The sequence below is a fragment of the Halichoerus grypus genome, chromosome 3 (genome assembly GCF_964656455.1).
Source record: "Halichoerus grypus chromosome 3, mHalGry1.hap1.1, whole genome shotgun sequence".
In the NCBI taxonomy this organism is placed as follows: domain Eukaryota; kingdom Metazoa; phylum Chordata; class Mammalia; order Carnivora; family Phocidae; genus Halichoerus; species Halichoerus grypus.
The window spans coordinates 198,289,630-198,314,361 of NC_135714.1; the positions used below are offsets into that span (position 1 = coordinate 198,289,630).

Here is a 24,732-nt window from a genome sequence, read left to right on the forward strand (position 1 = left end):
ATCAGACAATACAGACTTTAAACTAAAAATGGTAAAGGTGAAAAAGACGGTCATTATATAATGATAAAAATGTCAATATGTAAAAAAAGATCTAACGCTGTAAATATTTATGTGCCCCACATCAGACCATTTAAATATATAAAGCAAAAACTAACACAGCTAAAATGAGAAATAAACATTAATACAATAAGAGTTATGGACTTTAATACCCACTCTCAATGATGGATAGATCATCCAGACAGACAATAACGAAACTGGATTTGCACAGCACTATAGACCAAATGGACCTAAAGGATATATACAGAATATTTTACCCAACAACAGCAGAGTACACATTTTCATATGTACATAAAACATTTTCTAGAATAGACCATATGTTAGTCACAAAACAACTCTTAGTGAGTTCAAGGAGATTGACATCATACCAAGTGTCTTCTCTGATCACAATGGTATGAAATAATACCAATAACCTCAATAACAATACTAAGTTCCTTAATAACAAGAGGAAAACTAGGAAATTCATGAACATATGGAAATTAAACAACATTCTTCTGAACGCTCTTCTAAGAGAGAAGTTCATAGCAATAAGCACCTACATTAAGAAGAAAAAAAGATCCCAAGTAAGCAACCTAACATTATTCTTTGAATAACAAGAAAAAGTAGAACAAACTGAGCCCAAAGTTAGCAGAAGAAGGGTAATAATATAGATTAGAGGAGAAATAATTGAAATAGAGAAGAGAAAAACAATAGAAAATATTAACCAAACTAAGAGTTAGTTCTTTGAAACAATAAACAAAACTGGCAAACCATTAGCCTGACTAACCAAGAGAAAAAGAGAAAAGATCTAAATAAACAAAATTATAAATGAAAAAGAAGACATTATAATAGATACCACAAAAATTCAAAGGATCGTAAGAGGCTACTATGAACAGTTATATGCCAAACAACTGGACAACCTGGAAGACACGGAAAAATTCTTAGAAACACAAAACTTATCAAGACTGAATCAGGAAGAAATGGAAAATCTAAATAGATCAATTACTTTTAAGAATATTGAATTGGTAATAACAAAAATTTCCTAATAAAGAAAAGCCCAGGACTAGATGGCTTCACTGGTGAATTTTACCAACCATTTAAGGAGAATTAACACCAATCTTTAATCTTTCTCAGACTCTTCCAAAGAATTGAAGAGGAGAGAGTACTCCCAAACTCATTCTATGAGGACAGCATTATCTGATACTAAAACCAGAAAAAGGACACTACTTGAAAAGAAAACTGTAGGTCAATATCCCTGTTAAATATAGGTGCAAATTTTTTTCAGTAAAATACTAACAAATCCAATTCAGCAGCAAATTTAAAGGATAATTCACATGATCAAGTGGAATTTACCCCTGGGATGCAAGGATGATTTTAGATATGCAGATCAATCAATGTAATATATCACCTTAATAGACTGAATGAGAAGAATCATATGATCATCTCAATAGATGCAAGAAAAGCATTTGACAATATTCTACATCCACTCATGATAAAACTCAGCAAGTTAGGCATAGAAGGAGCATATCTCAACATAATAAGAGCCATGTATGTCAAACCCACAGCTAAAATTATACTCAATAGCGAAAGGATGAAAACTTTTCCTCTAAGATTAGAAACAAGACAAGAATGTTCACTTTCTCCACTCCTATTCAACATAGTACTGAAGTCCTAGTGAGAGGAATCAGGAAAGAAAAAGAAATAAAAGGTATTGAATTGGAACAAAAAAGTAAAATTGTTACTATCTTCAGATGACATGATTTTACATAGAGAAAATCCTATAGACTCAATCAAAAAACTGCTGGATTTAATCAATGAATTCAATCAAGTTTCAAGATACAAAATTAACATACAAAAATCAGTGGTGTTTCTAAACACTAACAAATTTTCTAAAAAAGAAATCAAGAAATTGATCCTGTTTACAATAGAATAAAAAAATACTTAGGAATAAATTTAACTAAGAAGGTGAAAGAGCTCTATGCTGAAATCCACAAGACATTGATGAAAGAAATTGAGGACAGAAATAGATGGAAGAGTATCCCATGTTCATGGACTGAAAGTATTAATATTGTTCAAATGTTAATACTACTGAAAGCCATTTATAGATTCAATGCAATTCCTATCAAGAATCCAATGTAATTTTTTTTACAGAAGTTAAGAAAACACTCCTAAAATTGATATGAAACCAAAAAAAGATTGTGTATAGCCAAAGACAATCTGAGAAAGAACAAAGCAGGAGGTCTCACACTACCTGATTTCAAGCTATACTATAAACGCATAGTCATCAAAACACTATGGTACTAGCATAAAAACAGACTAATAGAACAGTGGAACAGAACTGAGAGCCCAGAAAGAAACACTAGCATATACAGCCGACTAATATTTGACAAAGGAGCCAAGAATACTCAATGTAGAAAAAACAGTCTCTTCAGCAAATGGTGCTGGGATATTCCTCTATAAAAGAATGAAACTGGACCCAGTTCTTATACTACTTACAAAAATTACCTTGAAATGGACTAAAGACTTAAATATAAGACCTGAAACCATGAAATTTCTAAAAGAAAATATAAGAACAAAGCCTCTTGATATGGGTCTTGGTAATGATTTTTTTTTTTTTTTGGAAATGACACCTAAAGCACAAGCAACAAAATAAAAATAAATAAATAAATAAATAAATAAATAAATAAATAATAAATAAATGGAAGTATATCAAACTAAAAAGCTTCTCCACAGCAAAAGAAACCATCAATGTGGTGAAAAGACAACCTATGGAATGGGAAAAAAATATTTGCAAACCATATATCTGATAAAGGGTTAATATCCAAAGCATATAAGGAACTCATGTAACTCAATAGCAATAGAACAACTCAATTAAAACAAACATGGGCAAAGAAGCTGAGTAAACATTTTTCCAGAGAAGATATGCAAAAGTCCAACAGGTATATGAAAAGATGCTCGACATCATTAATCATTAGGGAAGTGGAAATTAAAACCACAATGAAATATTACCCCTTGCCTGTTAGAATGACCATCATCAAAAAGATAAGAGTTGACAAATGCTGGCATTGATGTGCAGAAAAAGGAATCTTTGTGCACTGTTGGTGGGATTGTAAATTGGTGGAGCCGTTGTGGAAACAATATGGAGGATCCTCAAAAAATTAAAAATGAACTGCCATATGATCCAGCAATTCTATATCCAAAGGTAACAGAAACACTAACTTGAAAAGATATGTACATCTCCAGGTTCACCATGTTCATAGTAGCATTTTTTATAATAGCCAAGACATAGAAGCGGCCTAAGTGTTCATCGATGGTTGGATGAAGAAGTTGTATTATGTATGTACACAATGGAATACCTTTCTGTCATAAAAAATAAGGAAATCCTACTATTTGTAGCAATATTATTGGACCTTAAAGGCATTATACAAAGAGAAATAAGTCAGAGAAAGACAAATACTTTGTGATGTCACTTCTATGTGAAATCTAAAACAACAATAAGAAGAAATTCAAAGAAAAAAGAGATCAAATTTATGGTTATCAGGGACAGGGAGTGGTATGAGGGGGAACTGGAGGAAAGTGGTCAAAAGGTCCAAACTTCCAGTTATAGAATAAGTACTAGGGATATAATGTAGAACATGATGAATATATCTAACACTGCTGTATGGTATAGGGAAGTTGTTAAGAAAGCAAATCCGAAGAGTTCTCATCACAAGAACAAAATTATTTTTTCCTTTATTCTTTTCTTATTTCTTTTCTTTTTATTGTATCTATATGAGAAGATGGATGTTAGCTGAATCTATTATGGCAATCATATTACAATATATATCAATCAAACCATCATGCTATAGGCCTTAAACTTGTACAGTGATGTCTGTCAATTATTTCTCAATAAAACTGAAGAAGCAGATTATATTCATAAAAATGATTTTGGATTAAGTATATTATATACACTGATTATTCTAAAGTACTACTTATTTAAATTTATATGTCAAAAGTTAACTTCTATTATTTATTTTCAGTGTCATCAGAATACATTTTACTCTATGATATATTTATTTTATTTTAATTAAAAAAATTTTTAAGTAGGCTCCATGCCCAACATGGGGCTTGAACTCATGACCCAGAGATCAAGAGTTGGCTGCTCTACCAACTGAGCCCATTAGGCACCCCTATGTTTATTTTAAAGAAACATGGATTAAGTACTTACAAAGCCTGGGGGGAAAAAAAAGAAGTTCTTTCTATTAAAGAGGGCACATATTAAATGGAGCACTGCGTGTTATACACAAACAATGAATCATGGAACACTACATCAAAAACTAATGATGTAATGTATGGTGATTAACATAATAAAATAAAATTTAAAAAATAAAGAAAGGAAAGTAAACCATAATTTTTAAAAAGATTTATTTATTTATTTATTTATTTTAGAGAGAGTAGGGAGCATGAGCAGGGAGAAGAGCAGAGGGAGAGGGAAAGAGAGAATCCCCAAGCAGACTGCCCTCTGAGTGTGGAGCCCCTCACATGGCTTGATCCAAGGACCCTGAGATCACATCCCAAGCTGAAACCAAGAGTCGCCACTCAACCTAGAGAGCCACCCAGGTGCCCCACATAATTAACTTTTTTAATAAATTCAAAATTTGAGAATCCTAGTATTGCCTTATTTAGGCAGCATATTTTTCCCATATTTACATAAAGCATTTCTTATATATAGTATGTTAGACATCTTCAAGCAAATTACTACACTTTTTCACTTGGATCTTGCCAAATATTATGGGTATGTGGACAAGTCTTTGTAATTAACATCATTCAAGCTGATTTATATGCATAGAATATATACTTCTCCTATGGCCCCACATTTAAGATAAGAATACGCACCCCCTGAATCTTGCATAAATATTCACTAGCCATTGTTGCTTCCAATTTTTAGAGAGAAAAAATTATTTCCAATCTTTTTATGAAAGCATTGTTCATCAGGTTGCATTTAAAATGGTACAAAAAAGGGTGCCTGGGTGGCTCAGTCAGTTAAGCGTCTGCCTTTGGCCCAGGTCATGATCTCAGCGTCCTGGGACTGAGCCCCACATCAGGCTCCCTGCTCAGTGGGGAGCCTGCTTCTCCCTCTCCCCTTGCTCCTCCCCTCTGCTCATGCTGTCTGTCTCTCTGTCAAATAAATAAATAAAATCTAAAAAAAAAAAAGGGGTGCAAAAAAATCCATGTCTGTCAATTAGACTAAAATGGATACAGTACATTTCATAGAGAATCAAAAAGACACAGCTGGGGGTGCCTGGGTGGCTCAGATGGTATTTCACATGACTTGATATTGGGGTCATGAGTTGGAGCCCCATGTTGGGTATAGGGATTACTTAAAAATAAAATCTTTAAAAAGAAAAAAAGTAAAAAAAAAAAAAAAAAAGACACAATTGCCCAGATGATTGTAGGACAAATCAGTGAAGCTTAGAACATGTGCTGCAAGTTGTTAAGTGTTTGCTGATATGAAGCCTGCCTTTGATTCCCAGCCATCATTCAGAGGAGTCCTGACCAGTATAAAATTCGCTGTTCATAGATGAACACAAATCACCAGAGACTAGTGTTGTATTTTCAAAAAGCTGACTTTTTTCTCTTGCACCTCTGAAAGATAAGCAGATAATACCATATTCATTTTCAGATTCCAAGAAATAGATTAAATTATTTTGACAATCTTAAGATGATCAACCAAAATTTGTATATGTATATGTATAGGTAATAATGTATACATATATATGTCTGTATATATATGTATAGGTAATATGTATAGGTAATAATGGTATTTATATTGCTTAGCAACCAATAGCTTTCTTGATTCCTGTCTTTAAGTTGTAGAGTTAGAAAGATACTGAAAAAAAAGGAAAAGAGTGAGAGCCAGGGCATCATCTTTACTGAAGATTTCCATGTGGTTGGTTTGTGCAAAGGGGTCACAAACAATTAGTTACACATCAGCCACTCCTAACTCCATTTACAATTTTCTCTGGTCTTTAAATTTAACTCTATTTCACTTCATTCCATCACCTAACAAAAATAGATATGTTTTAGGGAGGTTATAAAAGTCGTCTTTTAGATTTACGCATCCTGGTAAGTATATCTTAATAATATCTACCTGAAAATGTAGCATTAAATTAATTATATCTGAAATGTACTTAGTGTCTGACACATATTAAGAAATAAATATTACCTATCATCATCATCACCACCACCATCATTATCAGAAGAGTAATTTAGTTAGCAAGAGAGAATTATAGACATCTATTTTGCTTCATATTCTAAGTAATGCAGTAACTTATTAACCAACAGCATAATCTAAAATTTGATACTTGAGTGATTTGAGCCCTTGATGTGTGGCTCTTCTTCAGTGGAATTATCAGAGGATGCCCTAGAGAATTCTCTCGATTCCAGCTACCTTTCTCTTTGAACCTAAGTTATCAGTATCCCTATTAACCTTGATGGTTAAGATTAATCACCTCACCCATCAAGATAACTTACTGTTGCCTACTAGTGCAATAAAAACCTTAACTTCCTATTAAAGGAATCAGTATGTGTACACCAATGAAATACTTTTCACTTGGAGAACAAAAATTATAAGCTAAATGATCCCAATAAGCCAGGTTGGGGGAGAGGGGAAGCAGAAATGTGAATCATCAGATGTAATAGTGAAAAATATGATTCCTTTTTCCATCTCTTTTTTCCCCTTTCTCTCTTGTTCCTGTTTTTTGTTCTGTTTTGTTTTGTTTTGTTTTGTTTTTTTAGCTCTACTTTCTAACGGGGAGTAAACACCATCATGTGTTGCTACTTTATACCTTCAAGTCTTCAACTAATCTCTAAATATATTATCACCCAACTGGCTTCAGTACTAAATTTTCAATATGTCATTTTATATAATAAGGGCCAGTGTTCCAATGTGATAGGGAATATGATAAGCCCAATGAAAGACGTTTTTTAAAAAATGTATTTATTATAGAAATAGAAACACTTCTAAAGATTCTGATAGAGATATGAAGATAATATTAAGTATGCCACAAAAATTGGTCAAATCCAGGAACTATCTCAGACAAACCTGGATTTAAAGTCATCCCACCAATGAATACATGGACCTCAACTCATTTTTACAGTAAATTATTGCATAAAATCACTAATTATTTGCCATTTTAAGGTTTTCATGATGTTGTTTAAGACATTAAGCAATCCCAAGTAAGCTCAGACTGACAGTTAAGTAGGAGAAAGAAATCCACATCCCCAAAAACCATTGTTTCAAATATATTATATAATTCCAGATGTAATCAACCTTCATGATGTGTCTGCTTTGCATCCAGAGATCCTCCCTTGCTTTTATTTCTATTCAATGAAAGATGGTCAGATAAGCATACCAAGTGTGTGTGTGTGTGTGTGTGTGTGTGTGTGTGTATGTGTTTTTTATGACTGTGTCTTTTCATCATTTTGGATAAGGTTATTTTACATGCTGTACAATTCAAGGTCAACAGAAATTTTACTGAAATGACAGATACCTAATTTTTATGGAATTAATCTCCTACATTATGCCCCCAATAATTCTTAACAACATGTATTATACCTAATATCCTAGGTTCTCTATATGCTATCAGCAGGAATATATAAGAAATTTATGCCATAATGCCCTATAGGATGTTAGACAATTAAAGCCCTTTTAGTCTAACTTCTGTAATAGAGCCAAATGATGACTACAACCCAATGTGATAAAATGAACATATACTGTTATCTCTGCTTTCTGCTTCTGGTATTCTCTAACTACTGGAATAAGAAGGGAAAAACCCACATTTGGCAGTTTAATTGTTGTTTATCAGATCCTAAGGTTGTATTGATTTGCTCAAGTAAAGAGCACATGTCAGATAAAATCTCTGAATTTGAAACTGCCAATTAATAATCTTAGACTATGCCTCTATCTTCTTCCCAAAACCATCTTACTTCTTTTAAGGGTAAACATAGAATCATATTTTATGTCTTTGATGGTGAAACTAATCTCTGTGATTCCCCAGGTGAAGTAGTATTGCCTTTAGTTTATCATTTTGGGAGACAAAATGCTTCAATTTAGTCCCTCATGTTCAAATGATCATATAAGGATTAGAGCTGATATGAGAATTCTGTCAAGTGCTATAATAAATATATGTTTGCAAAACAGTAAAATAATTTTAGTTGAGATTAAAAGACTTGCTAAGTAAAATATTTATCACTTGACAAAGTAAGCTCCACTCTGAGCAGTGAACCACGGAGGTGTTCAGTTTGCCCAGATGTCATGGTGGGCTCAGAGCCAGGTTCAAATATTTTCTGTAAAGTTAATGTCTAGATAGTTTTGTTTCCTTGTACATATTTATTCTAAAAAAATAGCAGCAATTACATTTGAGGAATTCTAGTAACAAGATTTAGGGAACATGGCTGTGATGTTTTATGAAATGCTTTTTCTCATTTTGCTATCCTGGGAATCCAGAGATTCCAATTGAAATCAGAAAGTCCACTTAATTGAAGTATCTCCTTACAGAGAACAATTAATCTACAATCACTTCTTAAAGACCATGATGGTCTCTCTTCAGTGGTTTTCATAATGACTTGTTGAGTGAATTCACTTCTGGGTCCATTCAGAGGGCATTGTTTGGGGGAACTGAGTCTCTTACACCTGACAAATCTACTCAAAATTTTTATTTCTCTGTGTTCTTAAAGTCTATTCCCTTCATTGTAATCAGGAACTTCTGTCATCTCAAATTTGGTTTTCATGGTCCACTACTAAATCCAAATGTGTCAACTAAATAACAAGAGTGACTATAGACACTCCTATCTGTTTGATCTAGCACACTGAGTGCAGAATATCTGCCAAATACACTCCTATTCATAAATTGAAATCAGACTAAAATTTTGCCCCACCCTAATTTAATACAGCTTTCAGAAACTATGCACAGATATACTTATCATGATTTTGTCCTAAATAATAAAATCTAGAACTAATTTATTTCTTATATGTATTTCTTCTGCTCCTAGGTTTGACTTTGTAATTGATCTACAGAGCATGATCTCATCTAGTTCTGGAGAAAAGAGAGAATATGAGACTGATGCTTGAATATTTCTTTCTCCTTGCAAATTCATTTTGTAGGAGAGGTTGCCAAAGTATCTCCAGAAAGTAGAGGAAGAAATGATTCTGCCAGCTAGTGAGATTCTTCATTATGAGATAACTTTCATGATGGAGTAGTGTTGTTTTCTTCAGTCTAGAGTGTAACACATAATAAACTCAAAAAATTTGTTGAATGAATGAATGAATCTAAACTTTCAAATTGCCCCCCCTCTTATTCAATCACTTTCCAAATGTTACATGGAAAACTAAAAGGATATGAATTCAAGTGAGACAACAGAGGATGCAAAATTTGAATTTTTGGTCTGTTATCTTAGCTTCGTGCCTAAAATAGATAAGACATTCTTTTAGCATGAGCATAGAATGTTTCTGGAATTTAACCCAATCAGAGAATTTAGAAATGTGAAGTTTATATCCTTTTTATTTAAGCAAATTATTTGAAAGAATCATCTGTCCTCTATAGTCTTTGAAATAATTAAATAGAAATACTTATTCGCCATGTCTTTAAGTCATTATCCATTCAATACAAAATAATTGTTGAGCATCCATTCTCTTCCAGGCACTGTTCTAGGCTAGAAGGATACAACAGTGAATAAAGGAGATATCTCTATGCTATGGAGCTAATGTTTTAATACAATGAAACAAATAATAAACAAATTGAGTGAATGTATGACATGTCCAATGCTGATATATGCTATGGAAAGAAAGAAAGTAGATTAAATGGGATAGAGAGTGCTAACAAGGAGTGTGGGTTGCTCCAGAGAGTCCATTTTCCAGGTGATGATAAGGGATCATTTGATGAATTGTTTTATCACTGCACTCCTTAAACTGCCATAAGGCCATCCCTTATTCCTGACTGGATCTTCTCTACTTTTAATCTCCAGTCCAGATTCCTTCTCTCAGATTTGCCCAGATATTCTACTTTTTTGCCTATAGTCACTTTATGTACCAGTTGCTCTATCATTCATGTCTTGTTGTGGAATATAAAGGGAAAAAATACTGTCAAATTCAAGGAAAATAAAAGTATTAGAAAGTATTAGGTAGATCAATGAAAGCCCAAAGTTGTTAGAGAAATAAGAATGTGGTTACACAGTCAGGGATGATACCCAAAATAATAACACAAAATTAGTCCATTGTCAGTCTTTTCACTGCAAAGGTACACTGCAGTTTCTACCAAAACTCCACAGTGGTTGGATGCTAGATACTGCTGAGAAAACTTACTATCGCCACCTCTAAAAATATCACCACTACCACAACCCTTGCAAAAACTGAAATCATTGGATTCTGTTTACATGAGTGGGATGTGTTTATCTCATTTATTCACATTATGACACAACTGTGACTTAGCTTCAAGGAAGCTAAAAATTGCTGGCTCTCTTGGTCGGGGTTTGGTCAGAGGATAGAACTAACCAAGATATTTCAATCTGAAAATTATAAATACAGAGAATTGGAGGCTTACCAAATTGTTTGAAGTGGAGAATGAATGCAAAGTAAGCAGTGCAGTAGAAATGCAGGACCTGTAGGAAGCCACGCAAATGGTTTCAGCTGCCTGATGCAATAAAATGGCTCATTCACAAGGAAGACCCATAAAGCTTGAGTAAAAATATCTCACTGGCTATCTCCCATAGGTCACAAGGTTTCTTTGTATTTTTAACCACTTAATTCAGATATATTTGGTATGTAAAGAGCTACAACTATTTAATATGTACAAGTGATGAGTTTAGACATATGCAAAAACTTGTGAAACCATCACTGCAATCAAGGTAATAGATGTATCCGACACCTCCCAAAGTTTCCTGTGTCTCATTGTGGGTTTTCTTTATTTTGGGGGGAGGGTATGGGGGTTTTTGGTCTATTTTTGTGGTAAGAATACTTACTGGCAGACATTTATAGTAATCTATACTGGGAAATGTCAGTCTTATATCCTACTTCTCCAGTGCTACATCCAATGGCAGAAAATAGTGACACAGTGGTATATTTCTCTAAGAAGCAGTAGTAAACAAATTATTGTAGTAAAATACAAACTATTTTGTAGTAAACAAACTATTGTTCAAGAAAAACCAGTAGTGAGGTCATCTGGGTAGCTCAGTCGGTTAAGCGTCTGCCTTCAGCTCAGGTCATGACCCCAGGGTCCCGGGATTGAGTCCCACATCCTGTTTCCTGCTCCACGGGGAGCCTGCTTCTCCCTCTCCCTCTGCCTATCTCTCTCTCTCCAAAAAGCACAAGAAATTAATGAAGTGATTTTTGCCAAGAAACCTGGAGGTGACCATTGAATCTATTTCCGTAGGAATAATACTATAATAAAGAGGGTCGCAAAGAAGAGTTTTAATGATATAAAATCTGCATAGGCAGAAATAATGTAAAGTCTATGAATAAAGGAACTGTATGCAGAAAACCATGAAATGATGATGAAAAACATTCGTGAAGATCTAAATACATGAAAAATAATTCCTGCATGTGGATTGGAAGCCTCCATATTAGTAAATGTTAATTTTTCCCAACTTTATCCACAAAATGGGGGCAATCCAAATAAAAATCCTAGCAACATAAACTGATTCTAAATTTTACCTGGAACGTAAAAACAAAACAAAACAAAAAAACCTAGAATATCAACACAGTTTTGAAGAAAAAGAGGAGCACTGGAGGACTCACATTACCTGATTTCAAGCCTTACTAGAGGCCACAATAATTGCACCAATGTGGCATTGGCAAAGGGAAAGATACACAGATTTGGGCTATATATAGCCCAGAAATAGATCTACAAGAAATACAGTCAACTGATATTTGACCAAGAAGCAAATTAAAAAAAAAAAAAAAAAAGAAATTAAGGAAACAATTTCATTTACCATTTAAAGTATTAACTTACAAAAATCAGTAGTTTTCTCATATAAAAGCTACAGATAGAAAGATATATCAAAATAAAGGTCTGCTCGCAATTGTCAAAACTATTAACATCTCTAGATATAAACTCAACGTGAAATGAGCTTGATCTATGTGAAGAAATATTTAAAATATTACTCAAAGACCAAAGATGGCATAAACAAATACAATATATATCATGTTCTGCATAGTAATACTCAAAATCATAAAAATGCCATTTCTCCATATGTTTATCCATAAATATATAAAAATTCCAATAAAAATAAAAATGGTATTTTTGTGGGAAGGAGGTGAAACAGCAGATCTGGTTTTAAAGGTCATAAGAAAAAATAAATCCGAATGATCAGCCAAGAACTTACTAAAATATAGAGTAATAGTGATAGGGCAGAGGGGGTTAACCCTACCAGATATTAAAGCATAATATAAAGATGCATAGATCAAAGTCAAAACTCTAGAAATAGTCTCTGCACAATGCTAAGATTTTGTATGTACATTTAAAATCAATGGGAAGAAGAGATGGATGATTTCATAAATTATGATGAGGAAACTAGACTGTCTGTCAGATGGGAAGGGAAGTGTTTTTTTAAATAGAGATGATTTTCAGCTTTTTTTTTTTTGAGAAAATATTCACCATGTATAATTGATAAAGGTAAAACTTATATATGTTATATTTATAAACATATAATTTATATATAATTTATATCACTTCAAGAATTTTTGAGTTCATATATGTTTAAAAGACCATATTACATTATATTTGGCCTAGAAACTGGAAATATTTTAAAGTTTGGACAGAAATGTAATCCTATATTTCAGGATCAGAAATTGAGCAGACTTCTTGCATGATCTGATGTTTGGATAGTTTTTGCCTTTTTCCAGTCTACAAATTCATCAGTTAAGTTGCTTGTATAATTTCCATTTTAGTTATAAATGATGCAGTGACAGAAGGGATATATGACTTCAGTTGGTGAGATGTTTTTCTGAAATACAGTTTGATGATGAAAATTTATTAGCAGTAAATAGTCCTATTGAATGTTAGTCACAATATTTTCTCACCCTAATACTGATTTTTAAAGGTTTTGAAACATTTAATGTTGCTACATAAATGTATTGATCAGACAAATAGGAGTTATAAACCTCTAAATCTTAAAACAATCTATAAAATAATTATAATACTGGTTTTCCTCATTAACTTCTACTTTGACATAGTGTCACTTATTTCTGGTTTGTCTATATGTCAATTTTGGACATAATTAAATAAATTACAATACAAATAAAAACAAATTACAATAGTCTACTAGTTAAAACTACCATGATAAAATTGAGACATTTAAGTAAAAATTAAAAGAAAAAAATGTGTTTCACACATTGAGTGAATTCAGTTAAGTGTTTGTAAAAAAACTACAGAGAAATCACTGATCTTCTAATATAGAAGCAAACACCAGTTAGCTGATAAGACCTAGACATATCAACTAATTGAATCCTAAGCAAGCTCATCTGATCCTAACTAATCTTTACCTGAGCTTACTCAGTACACGCTCAAATTCTTAAATGGTTTCATTTTTAAAGAAGATTTGCAAATTATCATATTGCTAAGGAAATAGAAATTTGATACCTCGGCCATTTTTACCTTAACAAAAGAACCCCTTTTCACATCTTTTTTTTTTTTTTTTTTTTTTTTAAGATTTATTTATTTATTTTAGAGAGAGAGGGTGAGCATAAGTGGGAAGAGAGAGGGAGAGAATCTTCAAGCAGGCTTCACAACGAGAATGGAGCCCGATGCAGGGCTTGATCTCACAATCCATGAGATCATGACCTGAGCAGAAACCAAGAGTCAGACACTTAACCAACTGAGCCTCCCAGGTGCTCCCCCTTTTCACATCTTAATGAAAGGATTCACAAGCCAAAAGTTGGCAAATGCTACATTAGACTGAACTACCACAAGGGTTTTGCTCACAGCTGTGTTCCTAGAGCTTAGCCTAGAGCTTTGAATAAATGTATGAGGAATATATGAATGATTGAAGGAGGGAATGAAGAAATGAAGCTTCACCAACATGACTTGACACACAATAAACTCCAATTAATTACAAATTAATTGACGTAAAAAACAGTAACTTGTCCTAAATAGAATTTTATTATCAGTTACAGAATTTAAAATATTAATGTGTTCCTAATGATTTTCTCTATAGGTCCTAAGTTTGCAGTGTAATAATGAAGCAAATAATGCCCTAAGCTTTGAAAAAATTTGCTGAATAGCTCAAAGCTTATGTTTGACAGCAACAGAGCCAGGACCCAAATTTTCACAATTTATTTTTAATATCCTTTAATGTTTTTAAGGATAATTACTAAGTATTTTGAAAAGAAATTTTATACAGAGGTCATATTATTTCATAAAGTTTCAGTTCGTATCTATTTGTTTTATTGTCTTCATTATCTATTCTTTTCTACTTCCTTTTGTTTTACTATATAAAAAAGCAATTAAAGTTAAAATGCAGACCAACGAGTAACACATTTCTTGCAAACATTGATTCATATTATTGATTAGGTTTCAAGGTCTTCATATATTAAGGAATTAAAAAGTAGAGAAGGAGTTTTTTTTTTTTTTTCTTTATCCCCAGTTATCTTGCATGATGGATACAGTGCCATACTTTATTGATTAAGGAAGGCTATAACAAGAATTCACATTATACTTTGTATTTTAAATAGTCAACCTGAAATTATGTGTTATATGTCTTTGTTATTTACTGAGTTCAGAGACTGGTTATGTTATCAGAGGCTGGTCTGATATATAACACAAAGGCTGGTCCAAAGGGAAAGAAGATGGATATAGACATTTCTGTTAGAAAACAAATTTTCTGAAGCACCATGAATTAGTGACCAGATACTTTTGAATGGGATTGTTTCTTTTTTTTTTAATATCTTATTTATTTCTTTTGAAAGAGAGAGATAGAGGAGGGGCAGAAGCAGAGGGTGAGAGAGAATCTCAAGCAGACTCTGTGCTGAGTGTAAAGCCAGATGCGGGGCTCAGTCCCACAACCCTGAGATCATGACCTGAGGGGAAATCAAGAGTCAGATGCTTGACTGACTGAGCCATCCAGATGCCCCAGGATTCTGTATCTTTCTATTAGGATCTTCTTAATACATGTGGTATGATCTTTAAAATAACAATTATATCTGAAAGAAATTTCCAGAACTTTAGCATGAAAGAGTCAATATAAAGAAAAATAAAGGAAATAAAGTGCCGTAAAACAACTTCCAAACTGTTCATAGAATTCCTTCACTTTTTTTTCTTATAATTAGAAAGCTACAAATTGTATCTAATAGAATTATAAGTCCAAAATCAATGGAAATGCATTGCCATGATTAAGCTAACTGCAATAGTAATTTCAGCTTTGTAAGCCTTATTAGTGACCCTTAATTTTTCATGTGCATATTACTTAAAAACATATTAAATTGTACAAGTATATCAGTGTTATGAAAACAGCTGTTCATGTAAGATTAGACTATGACCCACAAGGAAAGCCATCATAATCAAAAGTTAAAATTGCACTAACTTCTCTTTAATCTTTGTGTTACATTTCTGTTCTTCAGTACTGCATGAACTGTTTATTTCATAGAAATAATTATACTTGCATATGATTTTCATAAGAAAAGTTATTATATATCTTTTTAAAAAAATGGTACCAACCAGATATTACCTGGTAAATTCATTCTCTTTTATGTTTAAGTAGGATTGACTCAAACTTCAAATCCCATTGCAAATGGAAGCCCACATCGATCATCAAGATTTCTGCAGATGCTCAAGGATATTTGTTCTCTTGCTTGCCTTTGCCATTGGATCATTTTTCTATGAATGTTATCTCTGTTTTTATATTTATTTGGAGAGGGATAACTCTATTTTCTTCAGGGGTGTGGGCAGATGTCTCACCTCAGAACTTCTGAAATTGCTTCCTGGTGCTGGTGGCTTTCCAGACTTTGAGCACATTGAATCGTACAGTCTTGTTCAAGGACTGGAATTCTCCCACCGTGACAATGTCCCCAATCTGGACATCCCTGAAGCAGGGCAACAGGTGCACGAACATGTTCTTGTGTGTTTCTTAAACTGGTTGTACTTTTGGATGTAGTGGAGGTAGTCTTGGTGGATAACAAGGAACCTCTGCATCTTTATCTGGTCACCACACCAAACAGAATCCACCCTTGGATGGAGACATCACCAGTACAGGGGCATTTGTTGTTAATATTTGTGCCCTCAATGGCCTCCTTGAGCAACTTGAAGCACAGACCGATGTATTTGTAGAATCAAAGGAGCTTCTCCTCGCCATTTTCTTTAAGGAGGACTCTCTTCTTATTTTTTTTTTTTGTTTGTTTCTTTTACAGAATTTTTTTTTAATTTTTTTATTGTTATGTTAATCCCCATACATTACATCATTAGTTTTAGATATAGTGTTCCATGATTCATTGTTTGTGCATAACACCCAGTGCTCCATGCAGAACGTGCCCTCCTCAATACCCATCACCAGGCTAACCCATCCTCCCAACCCCCTCCCCTCTAGAACCCTCAGTTTGTTTTTCAGAGTCCATTGTCTCTCATGGTTCTTCTCCCCCTCCGATTTCCCCCCCTTCATTCTTCCCCTCCTGCTACATTCTTCTTCTTCTTTTTTTCTTTCTTAACATATATTGCATTATTTGTTTCAGAGGTACAGATCTGAGATTCAACAGTCTTGCACAATTCACAGCGCTTACCAGAACACATACCCTCCCCAGTGTCCATCACCCAGTCACCCCATCCCTCCCACCCCACCCCCCACTCCAGCAACCCTCAGTTTGTTTCCTGAGATTAAGAATTCCTCATATCAGTGAGGTCATATGATACATGTCTTTCTCTGTTTGACTTATTTCGCTCAGCATAATACCCTCCAGTTCCATCCACATCGTTGCAAATGGCAAGATCTTATTCCTTTTGATGGCTGCATAATATTCCATTGTATATATATACCACATCTTCTTTATCCATTCATCTGTTGATGGACATCTTGGCTCTTTCCACAGTTTGGCTATTGTGGACATTGCTGCTATAAACATCGGGGTGCATGTAGCCTTTCGGGTCTCTACTTTTGTATCTTTGGGGTAAATACCCAGTAGTGCAATTGCTGGATCATATGGTAGCTCTATTTTCAACTTTTTGAGGAACCTCCATACTGTTTTCCAGAGTGGCTGCACCAGCTTGCATTCCCACCAACAGTGTAGGAGGGTTCCCCTTTCTCCGCATCCCCGCCAACATCTGTCATATCCTGACTTGTTAATTTTAGCCATTCTGACTGCTGTGAGGTGGTATCTCACTGAGGTTTTGATTTGGATTTCCCTGATGCCGAGCGATATTGAACACTTTTTCATGTGTCTGTTGGCCATTTGGATGTCTTCTTTGGGAAAATGTCGTTCATGTCTTCTGCCCATTTCTTGATTGGATTCTTTGTTCTTTTGGTGTTGAGTTTGATGAGTTCTTTATAGATTTTGGATACTAGCCCTTTATCTGATATGTCATTTGCAAATATCTTCTCCCATTCTGTCAGTTGTCTTTTGGTTTTGTTGACTGTTTCCTTTGCTTTGCAAAAGCTTTTTATCTTGATGAAGTCCCAAGAGTTCATTTTTGCCCTTGCTTCCCTTGCCTTTGGCGATGTTTCTAGGAAGAAGTTGCTGCGGCTGAGGTCGAAGAGGTTGCTGCCTGTGTTCTCCTTTAGGATTTTGATGGACTCCTGTCTCACATTGAGGTCTTTCAACCATTTGGAGTCTATTTTTGTGTGTGGTGTAAGGAAATAGTCCACTTTCATTTTTCTGCAGGTGGCTGTCCAATTTTCCCAACACCATTTGTTGAAGAGACTGTCTTTTTTCCATTGGACATTCTTTCCTGCTTTGTCAAAGATTAGTTGACCATAGAGTTGAGGGTCCATTTCTGGGCTCTCTATTCTGTTCCATTGATCTATGTGTCTGTTTTTGTGCCAGTACCATACTGTCTTGATGATGACAGCTTTGTAGTAGAGCTGGAAGTCTGGAATTGTGATGCCGCCAGCTTTGCTTTTCTTTTTCAACATTCCTCTGGCTATGCGGGGTCTTTTCTGGTTCCATACAAATTTTAGGATTATTTGTTCCATTTCTTTGAAGAAAGTGGATGGTATTTTGATGGGGATTGCATTGAATGTGTAGATTGCTCTAGGTAGGATTGACATCTTCACAATATTTATTCTTCCAATCCATGAGCATGGAACGTTTTTCCATTTCTTTGTGTCTTCCTCAATTTCTTTCATGAGTATTTTATAGTTTTCTGAGTACAGATCCTTTGCCTCTTTGGTTAGATTGATTCCTAGGTATCTTATGGTTTTGGGTGCAATTGTAAATGGGATCGACTCCTTAATTTCTCTTTCTTCTGACTTGTTGTTGGTGTATAGGAATGCCATTGACTTCTGTGCATTGATTTTCTATCCTGCCACTTTACTGAATTCCTGTATGAGTTCTAGCAGTTTTGGGGTGGAGTCTTTGGGATTTTCCACATAAAGTATCATATCATCTGCAAAGAGTGAGAGTTTGACTTCTTCTTTGCCAATTTGGATGCCTTTGATTTCTTTTTGTTGTCTGATTGCTGTGGCTAGGACTTCCAATACTATGTTGAATAGCAGTGGTGATAGTGGACATCCCTGCCGCGTTCCTGACCTTAGGGGGAAAGCTCTCAGTTTTTCCCCATTGAGAATGATATTCGCTGTAGGTTTTTCATAGATGGCTTTTATGATATTGAGGTATGTACCCTCTATCCCTATACTCTGAAGAGTTTTGATCAAGAAAGGATGCTGTACTTTGTCAAATGCTTTTTCTGCATCTATTGAGAGGATCGTATGATTCTTGTTCTTTCTTTTGTTAATGTATTGTATCACGTTGATTGATTTGCGGATGTTGAACCAACCTTGCAGCCCAGGGATAAATCCCACTTGGTCGTGGTGACTAATCCTTTTAATGTACTGTTGGATCCTATTGGCTAGTATTTTGGTGAGAATTTTTGCATCCATGTTCATCAGGGATATTGGTCTGTAATTCTCCTTTTTGATGGGGTCTTTGTCTGGTTTTGGGAGCAAGGTAATGCTGGCCTCATAAAATGAGTTTGGAAGTTTTCCTTCCATTTCTATTTTTTGGAACAGTTTCAGAAGGATAGGTATTAATTCTTCTTTAAATGTTTGGTAGAATTCCCCTGGGAAGCCATCTGGCCCTGGGGTTTTGTGTGTTGGGAGATTTTTGATGACTGCTTCTATTTCCTTAGTGGTTATAGGTCTGTTCAGGTTTTCTATTTCTTCCTGGTTCAGTTTTGGTAGTTGATACATCTCTAGGAATGCATCCATTACTTCCAGGTTATCTAATTTGTTGGCATAGAGTTGCTCATAATATGTTCTTATAATTGTTTGTATTTCTTTGGTGTTGGTTGTGATTTCTCCTCTTTCATTCATGATTTTGTTGATTTGGGTCATTTCTTTTTTCTTTTTGATAAGTCTGGCCAGGGGTTTATCAATCTTGTTAATTCTTTCAAAGAACAAGCTCCTAGTTTTGTTGATCTGTTCTACTGTTCTTTTGGTTTCTATTTCATTGATTTCTGCTCTGATCTTTATTATTTCTCTTCTCCTGCTGGGTTTAGGCTTGATTTGCTGTTCTTTCTCCAGCTCCTTTAGGTGTAGGGTTAGGTTGTGTACTTGAGACCTTTCTTGTTTCTTGAGAAAGGCTTGTATTGCTATATACTTTCCTCTTAGGACTGCCTTTGCTGTATCCCAAAGATTTTGAATAGTTGTGTTTTCATTTTCATTGGTTTCCATGAATTTTTTTAATTCTTCTTTAATTTCCTGGTTGACCCATTCATTCTTCAGTAGGATGCTCTTTAGCCTCCATGTATTTGAGTTCTTTCCGACTTTCCTCTTGTGATTGAGTTCTAGTTTCAAAGCATTGTGGTCTGAAAATAGGCAGGGGATGATCCCAATCTTCTGGTACAGGTTGAGACCTGATTTATGACCTAGGATGTGATCTATTCTGGAGAATGTTCCATGGGCACTAGAGAAGAATGTGTATTCCGTTGCTTTGGGATGGAATGTTCTGAATATGTCTGTGAAGTCCATTTGGTCCAGTGTGTCATTTAAAGTCTTTATTGCCTTGTTGATCTTTTGCTTAGACGATCTGTCCATTTCAGTGAGGGGGGTGTTAAAGTCCCCCACTATTATTGTATTGTTGTCGATGTGTTTCTTTGCTTTTGTTATTAATTGCCTTATATAATTGGATGCTCCCATGTTAGGGGCATAGATATTTACAATTGTTAGATCTTCTTGTTGGATAGACCCTTTAAGTATGATATAGTGTCCTTCCTCATCTCTTATTACAGTCTTTGGTTTAAAATCTAATTTGTCTGATATAAGGATTGCCAATCCAGCTTTCTTTTGGTGTCCATTAGCATGGTAAATGGTTTTCCACCCCCTCACCTTCAATCTGGGGGTGTCTTTGGGTCTAAAATGAGTCTCTTGCAGACAGCATATCGATGGGTCTTGTTTTTTAATCCAATCTGATAGCCTGTGTCTTTTGATTGGGGCATTTAGCCCATTTACATTCAGGGTAACTATTGAAAGATAGGAATTCAGTGCCATTGTATTGCCTGTAAAGTGACTGTTACTGTATATTGTTTGTGTTCCTTTCTGGTCTATGTTGCTTTTAGGCTCTCTCTTTGTTTAGAGGACCCCTTTCAAGATTTCTTGTCGGGCTGGTTTCGTGTTTGCAAATTCCTTTAGTTTTTGTTTGTCCTGGAAGCTTTTTATCTCTCCTTCAATTTTCAATGACAGCCTAGCTCGATATAGTATTCTTGGCTGCATATTTTTCTCATTTAGTGCTCTGAATATGTCCTGCCAGTCCTTTCTGGCCTGCCAGGTCTCTGTGGATAAGTCTGTTGCCAATCTAATGTTTCTACCATTGTAGGTTACATATCTCTTCTCCCGAGCTGCTTTCAGGATTTTCTCTTTGTCTCTGAGACTCGTAAGTTTTATTATTAGATGTCGGGGTGTTGACCTATTTTTATTGATTTTGAGAGGGGTTCTCTGTGCTTCCTGGATTTTGATGCCTGTTTCCTTCCCCAAATTAGGGAAGTTCTCTGCTATAATTTGCTCCATTATACCTTCTGCCCCTCTCTCTCTTTCTTCTTCTTCTGGGATCCCAATTATTCTAATGTTGTTTTGTCTTATGGTATCGTTTATCTCTCGAATTCTGCCCTCGTGGTCCAGTAGTTGTTTATCTCTCTTTTTCTCAGCTTCTTTATTTTCCATCATTTGGTCTTCTATCTCACTGATTCTTTCTTCTGCCTCATTTATCCTAGCAGTTAGCGCCCCCATATTTGATTGCACCTCATTGATAGCCTTTTTGATTTCTACTTGGTTAGATTTTAGTTCTTTTACTTCTCCAGAAGGGGTTTCTCTAATAACTTCCATGTTTTTTTCAAGCCCAGCTAGTATCTTTAAAGTGATGATTCTGAACTCTAGATCTGACATCGTACTAATGTCCATATTGAGTAGGTCCCTGGCAGTCGGTACTACCTCTTGTTCTTTTTGTTGAGGTGATTTTTTCCGTCTTGTCTTTTTGTGCAGAGGAGAATAGATTAATGAGAGAACAAAATGCTAGCAGGGTAACAACGTCCCCAGAAAATATACTCTAAACAAATCAGAAAAGACCTGAAGCAGTGGGAAAAGAAAGGGAAAGAGAGAAAAAAGAAAAGGAAAGAAAAAAAGAACAAAGAAAAAGATAAAGATAAAAACAAACAAAAGCAGAACAAAACAAAACAAAACAAAAACAGAATGTGATCAAATATGATCAGGCTGGTTTATAGATCAGTGCCACACAGTAGATTTTGGGTGTATTTTGGTCTGTTAAAAGAAAGTCCCTCCCAAAATTTTAAAGAAAGAAAAACTTATATATGTACAAAAATAAGGGTTGATATGATGAAGGGATGGAATATGACTGTAAAGATGGAAATTATAAAAAATTTTAAAAAAGGATTTGATAAGTTGTTTGAAAAAAGAAAGAAGAGGATTAAAAAAAAAAAAAGAAAGAAAGAAAAAAGGGAGAGAATGTGATCAGGCAGGGGAGTAGAAAAAAACCATACACTAGAGATTTAGAGTATATTTTGATCTGTTAGAAGAAACTATCTCAAGATTTTAAAGAGAGAACAACTTATATATATATGCCAAAAATATGGGTAACTACTATGAAGGGATAGAATATGACTTTAAAAATGAAAAATAAAAATGTTTTTTTTTTTAAAAAGGGGTTGATAAAATGTTGGTTGAAAAAGGGAAAAAGAAAAATTCAAAAAAAAAAGAAAAAAGGAAAAAAGAAAAAAAGACAGTTAAAAAAAATAATTAACTTTGAAAGACTAAAGAATCATGGCAAAAAAGCCATGGATTCTCTGTGCAGTATTCCCCTAGCGCTGGAGTTCTGCCGTTCTCACTGATCGGTAAACCTGGTCTTGGCTGGCTGTTCTCGCTGATCTTCTGGGGGAGGGGCCTGTTGCCGTGGTTCCCAAATGTCTCTGCCGGAGGCAAAATTGCCCCGCCCTTGCCGGTCCGGGCTAAGTAATCTGCTCGGGTTTGCTCTCCGGAGCTTTTGTTCCCTGCAAGCTTTTCCTACAGCTTTGGAGGCGGACAGTGAAAATGGCGGCCTCCCAGTCTCCGCCCCGGAGGAGCTGAGAACTCGGGGTCCCGCTCCTCAGCGAGCCCCCAGAGAAAAGCCGTCAGTCACTCCCGTCTCCCCGGTCTCCCGCCGCACTCCGTGCTCACCCGGCCTGTGACCGCGCCTTTCTATCTGGCACCCGACCCCGGGTGGAGTCTCCAAACCCAGCAGATCCCCGCGGTGCGCTCCCGCACCGCTCCTCCCGGGGGAAGAAGGTGAGTCTCCCCGGATCTGCCGCTTGTTGGGTCCCTGCTGGAGGAGCAGTGGCCCGACTGTGCCGCGGATCACGGTCTATGACAACCCCGAGCTGAGAGCCCGCGCCTGGGCTCCGTCTCTGCAGCCGGCTTCCCTGCTCCGATACCTGGGAGCTCTGCCGCACTCGGGCACCCCCGGTCTTTCTGTGACCCTGAGGGTCCTGAGACCACACTGTCCCGCGAGGGTTCCACCCCCCACTTCGCCACCAGAGTGACGACCCTCAGCGGAGCAGACTCTAAAAGTCCCGATTCTGTGCTCCGCGGCTCTATCACTTGCCAGAAGCGGCCGACGGAGGCCCCTCCCCCGCCGTCTATCCTCCCGAATATCGCCTCGGATTCACTTCTCCGCACGTCCTACCTTCCAGAAAGTGGTCGCTTTTCTGTTCAGAGAGTTGTTGCTATTCTTTTCTTCGATCTCCTGTTGAGTTTGTAGGTGTTCAGAATGGTTTGATCCCTATCCAGCTGAATTCCTGAGAGGAGACGAAATCCAGGTCTCCTACTCCTCCGCCATCTTGCTCCGCCCCTCTCTCTTCTTATTTCGAAAGATGGATGGCTGCTTTTGGTGAGCCTACTCAGTCTGAATGTTGGCCATTTTCTAGCCACCTGAAAAAAGGATTTTTTTTTATATTATTGATGTAATCCATAATTCAGCTTTTTCATTAATCTCCTCATGTACTATGGCCATTTGCATATTCATCCATTTAGTGACTGTATTAAAGATGGAAGAAGTTATTCAAAATGTGAATAGTTACCCAGAAAATATCAAAAAGGTAAACAATTCATATCTAGAATAGGCAAGAAACTTCCAAATCAATAAGAAAATTATTCATAATCAGATAAATACATATTTTAAAATGTATTTTCATTCTACAGCTATTGGAATAGCAGAGGGCACCTGGGTGGCTCAGTCAGTTGAGCATCCGACTCTTGATTTTGGCTCAGGTTGTGATTTCAGGGTCCTGGGATTGAGCCCCCATCTGACTCCACACACAGTGGGGATTCTGCTTGAAGATTTCTCTCCCTTTCTCTCTTCCCTGCTCTCTCTCTCTTTCTCTCTCCCCCTCGCTCTCAAAGAAATAAATAAATCTTAAAAAATAAAGAATAGCAAAACACAGACACTGGATAATGCAAATACTGTTAAGGATTTGGGATTCAGGAACATATCCTTGATAAAAGAGTAACTAGTAGGAGCAAATTTGCAGAGCAACCTGCGCTGATGAAGTTGCCCACCAATAGGACAGAAAAATTAGTTAAATCAGAGAGAGAGAGACAGAGACAGAAATAGAAAAGTGAAAGGTGAAAGAGAAATTAGGTTCCTTATTCTTATAAAATCACATGGCCACTTGAGGAGAAATTTACTGCAACCCTCCGACCCATATGGTTCTTGGCATCATATCCATCCCCTTCTCCCCAGTCTTTTATCTTTTGTCTCTTTATGTATTGTCTCTTGCACTACACCTCATTGAGATTTCTCAAAATTTCCTGTTAGGAATGGCTTTATCAATCCTCTTCGTTTTTTCTTTTTAATTTTTTAAGAGTCCCTTGGCTTATACTTTTGGTCTCTTATCTTCTGACAGAGTTTACCTGGTACTTTACCAAAGGAAAGTAATTCCTTCTTAAAAATCTCTCAGCTGTCATGAAAATAGAAATTTCACTATTTTTGAGGTTATTTCATGAAAAACATTCTTCCATGCATTACTGGAAAGTTCT

At 35.7% G+C, this 24,732-nt stretch overlaps 1 pseudogene; it reads right to left on the reverse strand.

The window, feature by feature from the left end:
- Positions 1–15,966: 15,966 nt before the first annotated feature.
- On the reverse strand, positions 15,967–23,614 carry LOC118543685 (small ribosomal subunit protein uS17-like; annotated as a pseudogene).
- Positions 23,615–24,732: the final 1,118 nt, after the last annotated feature.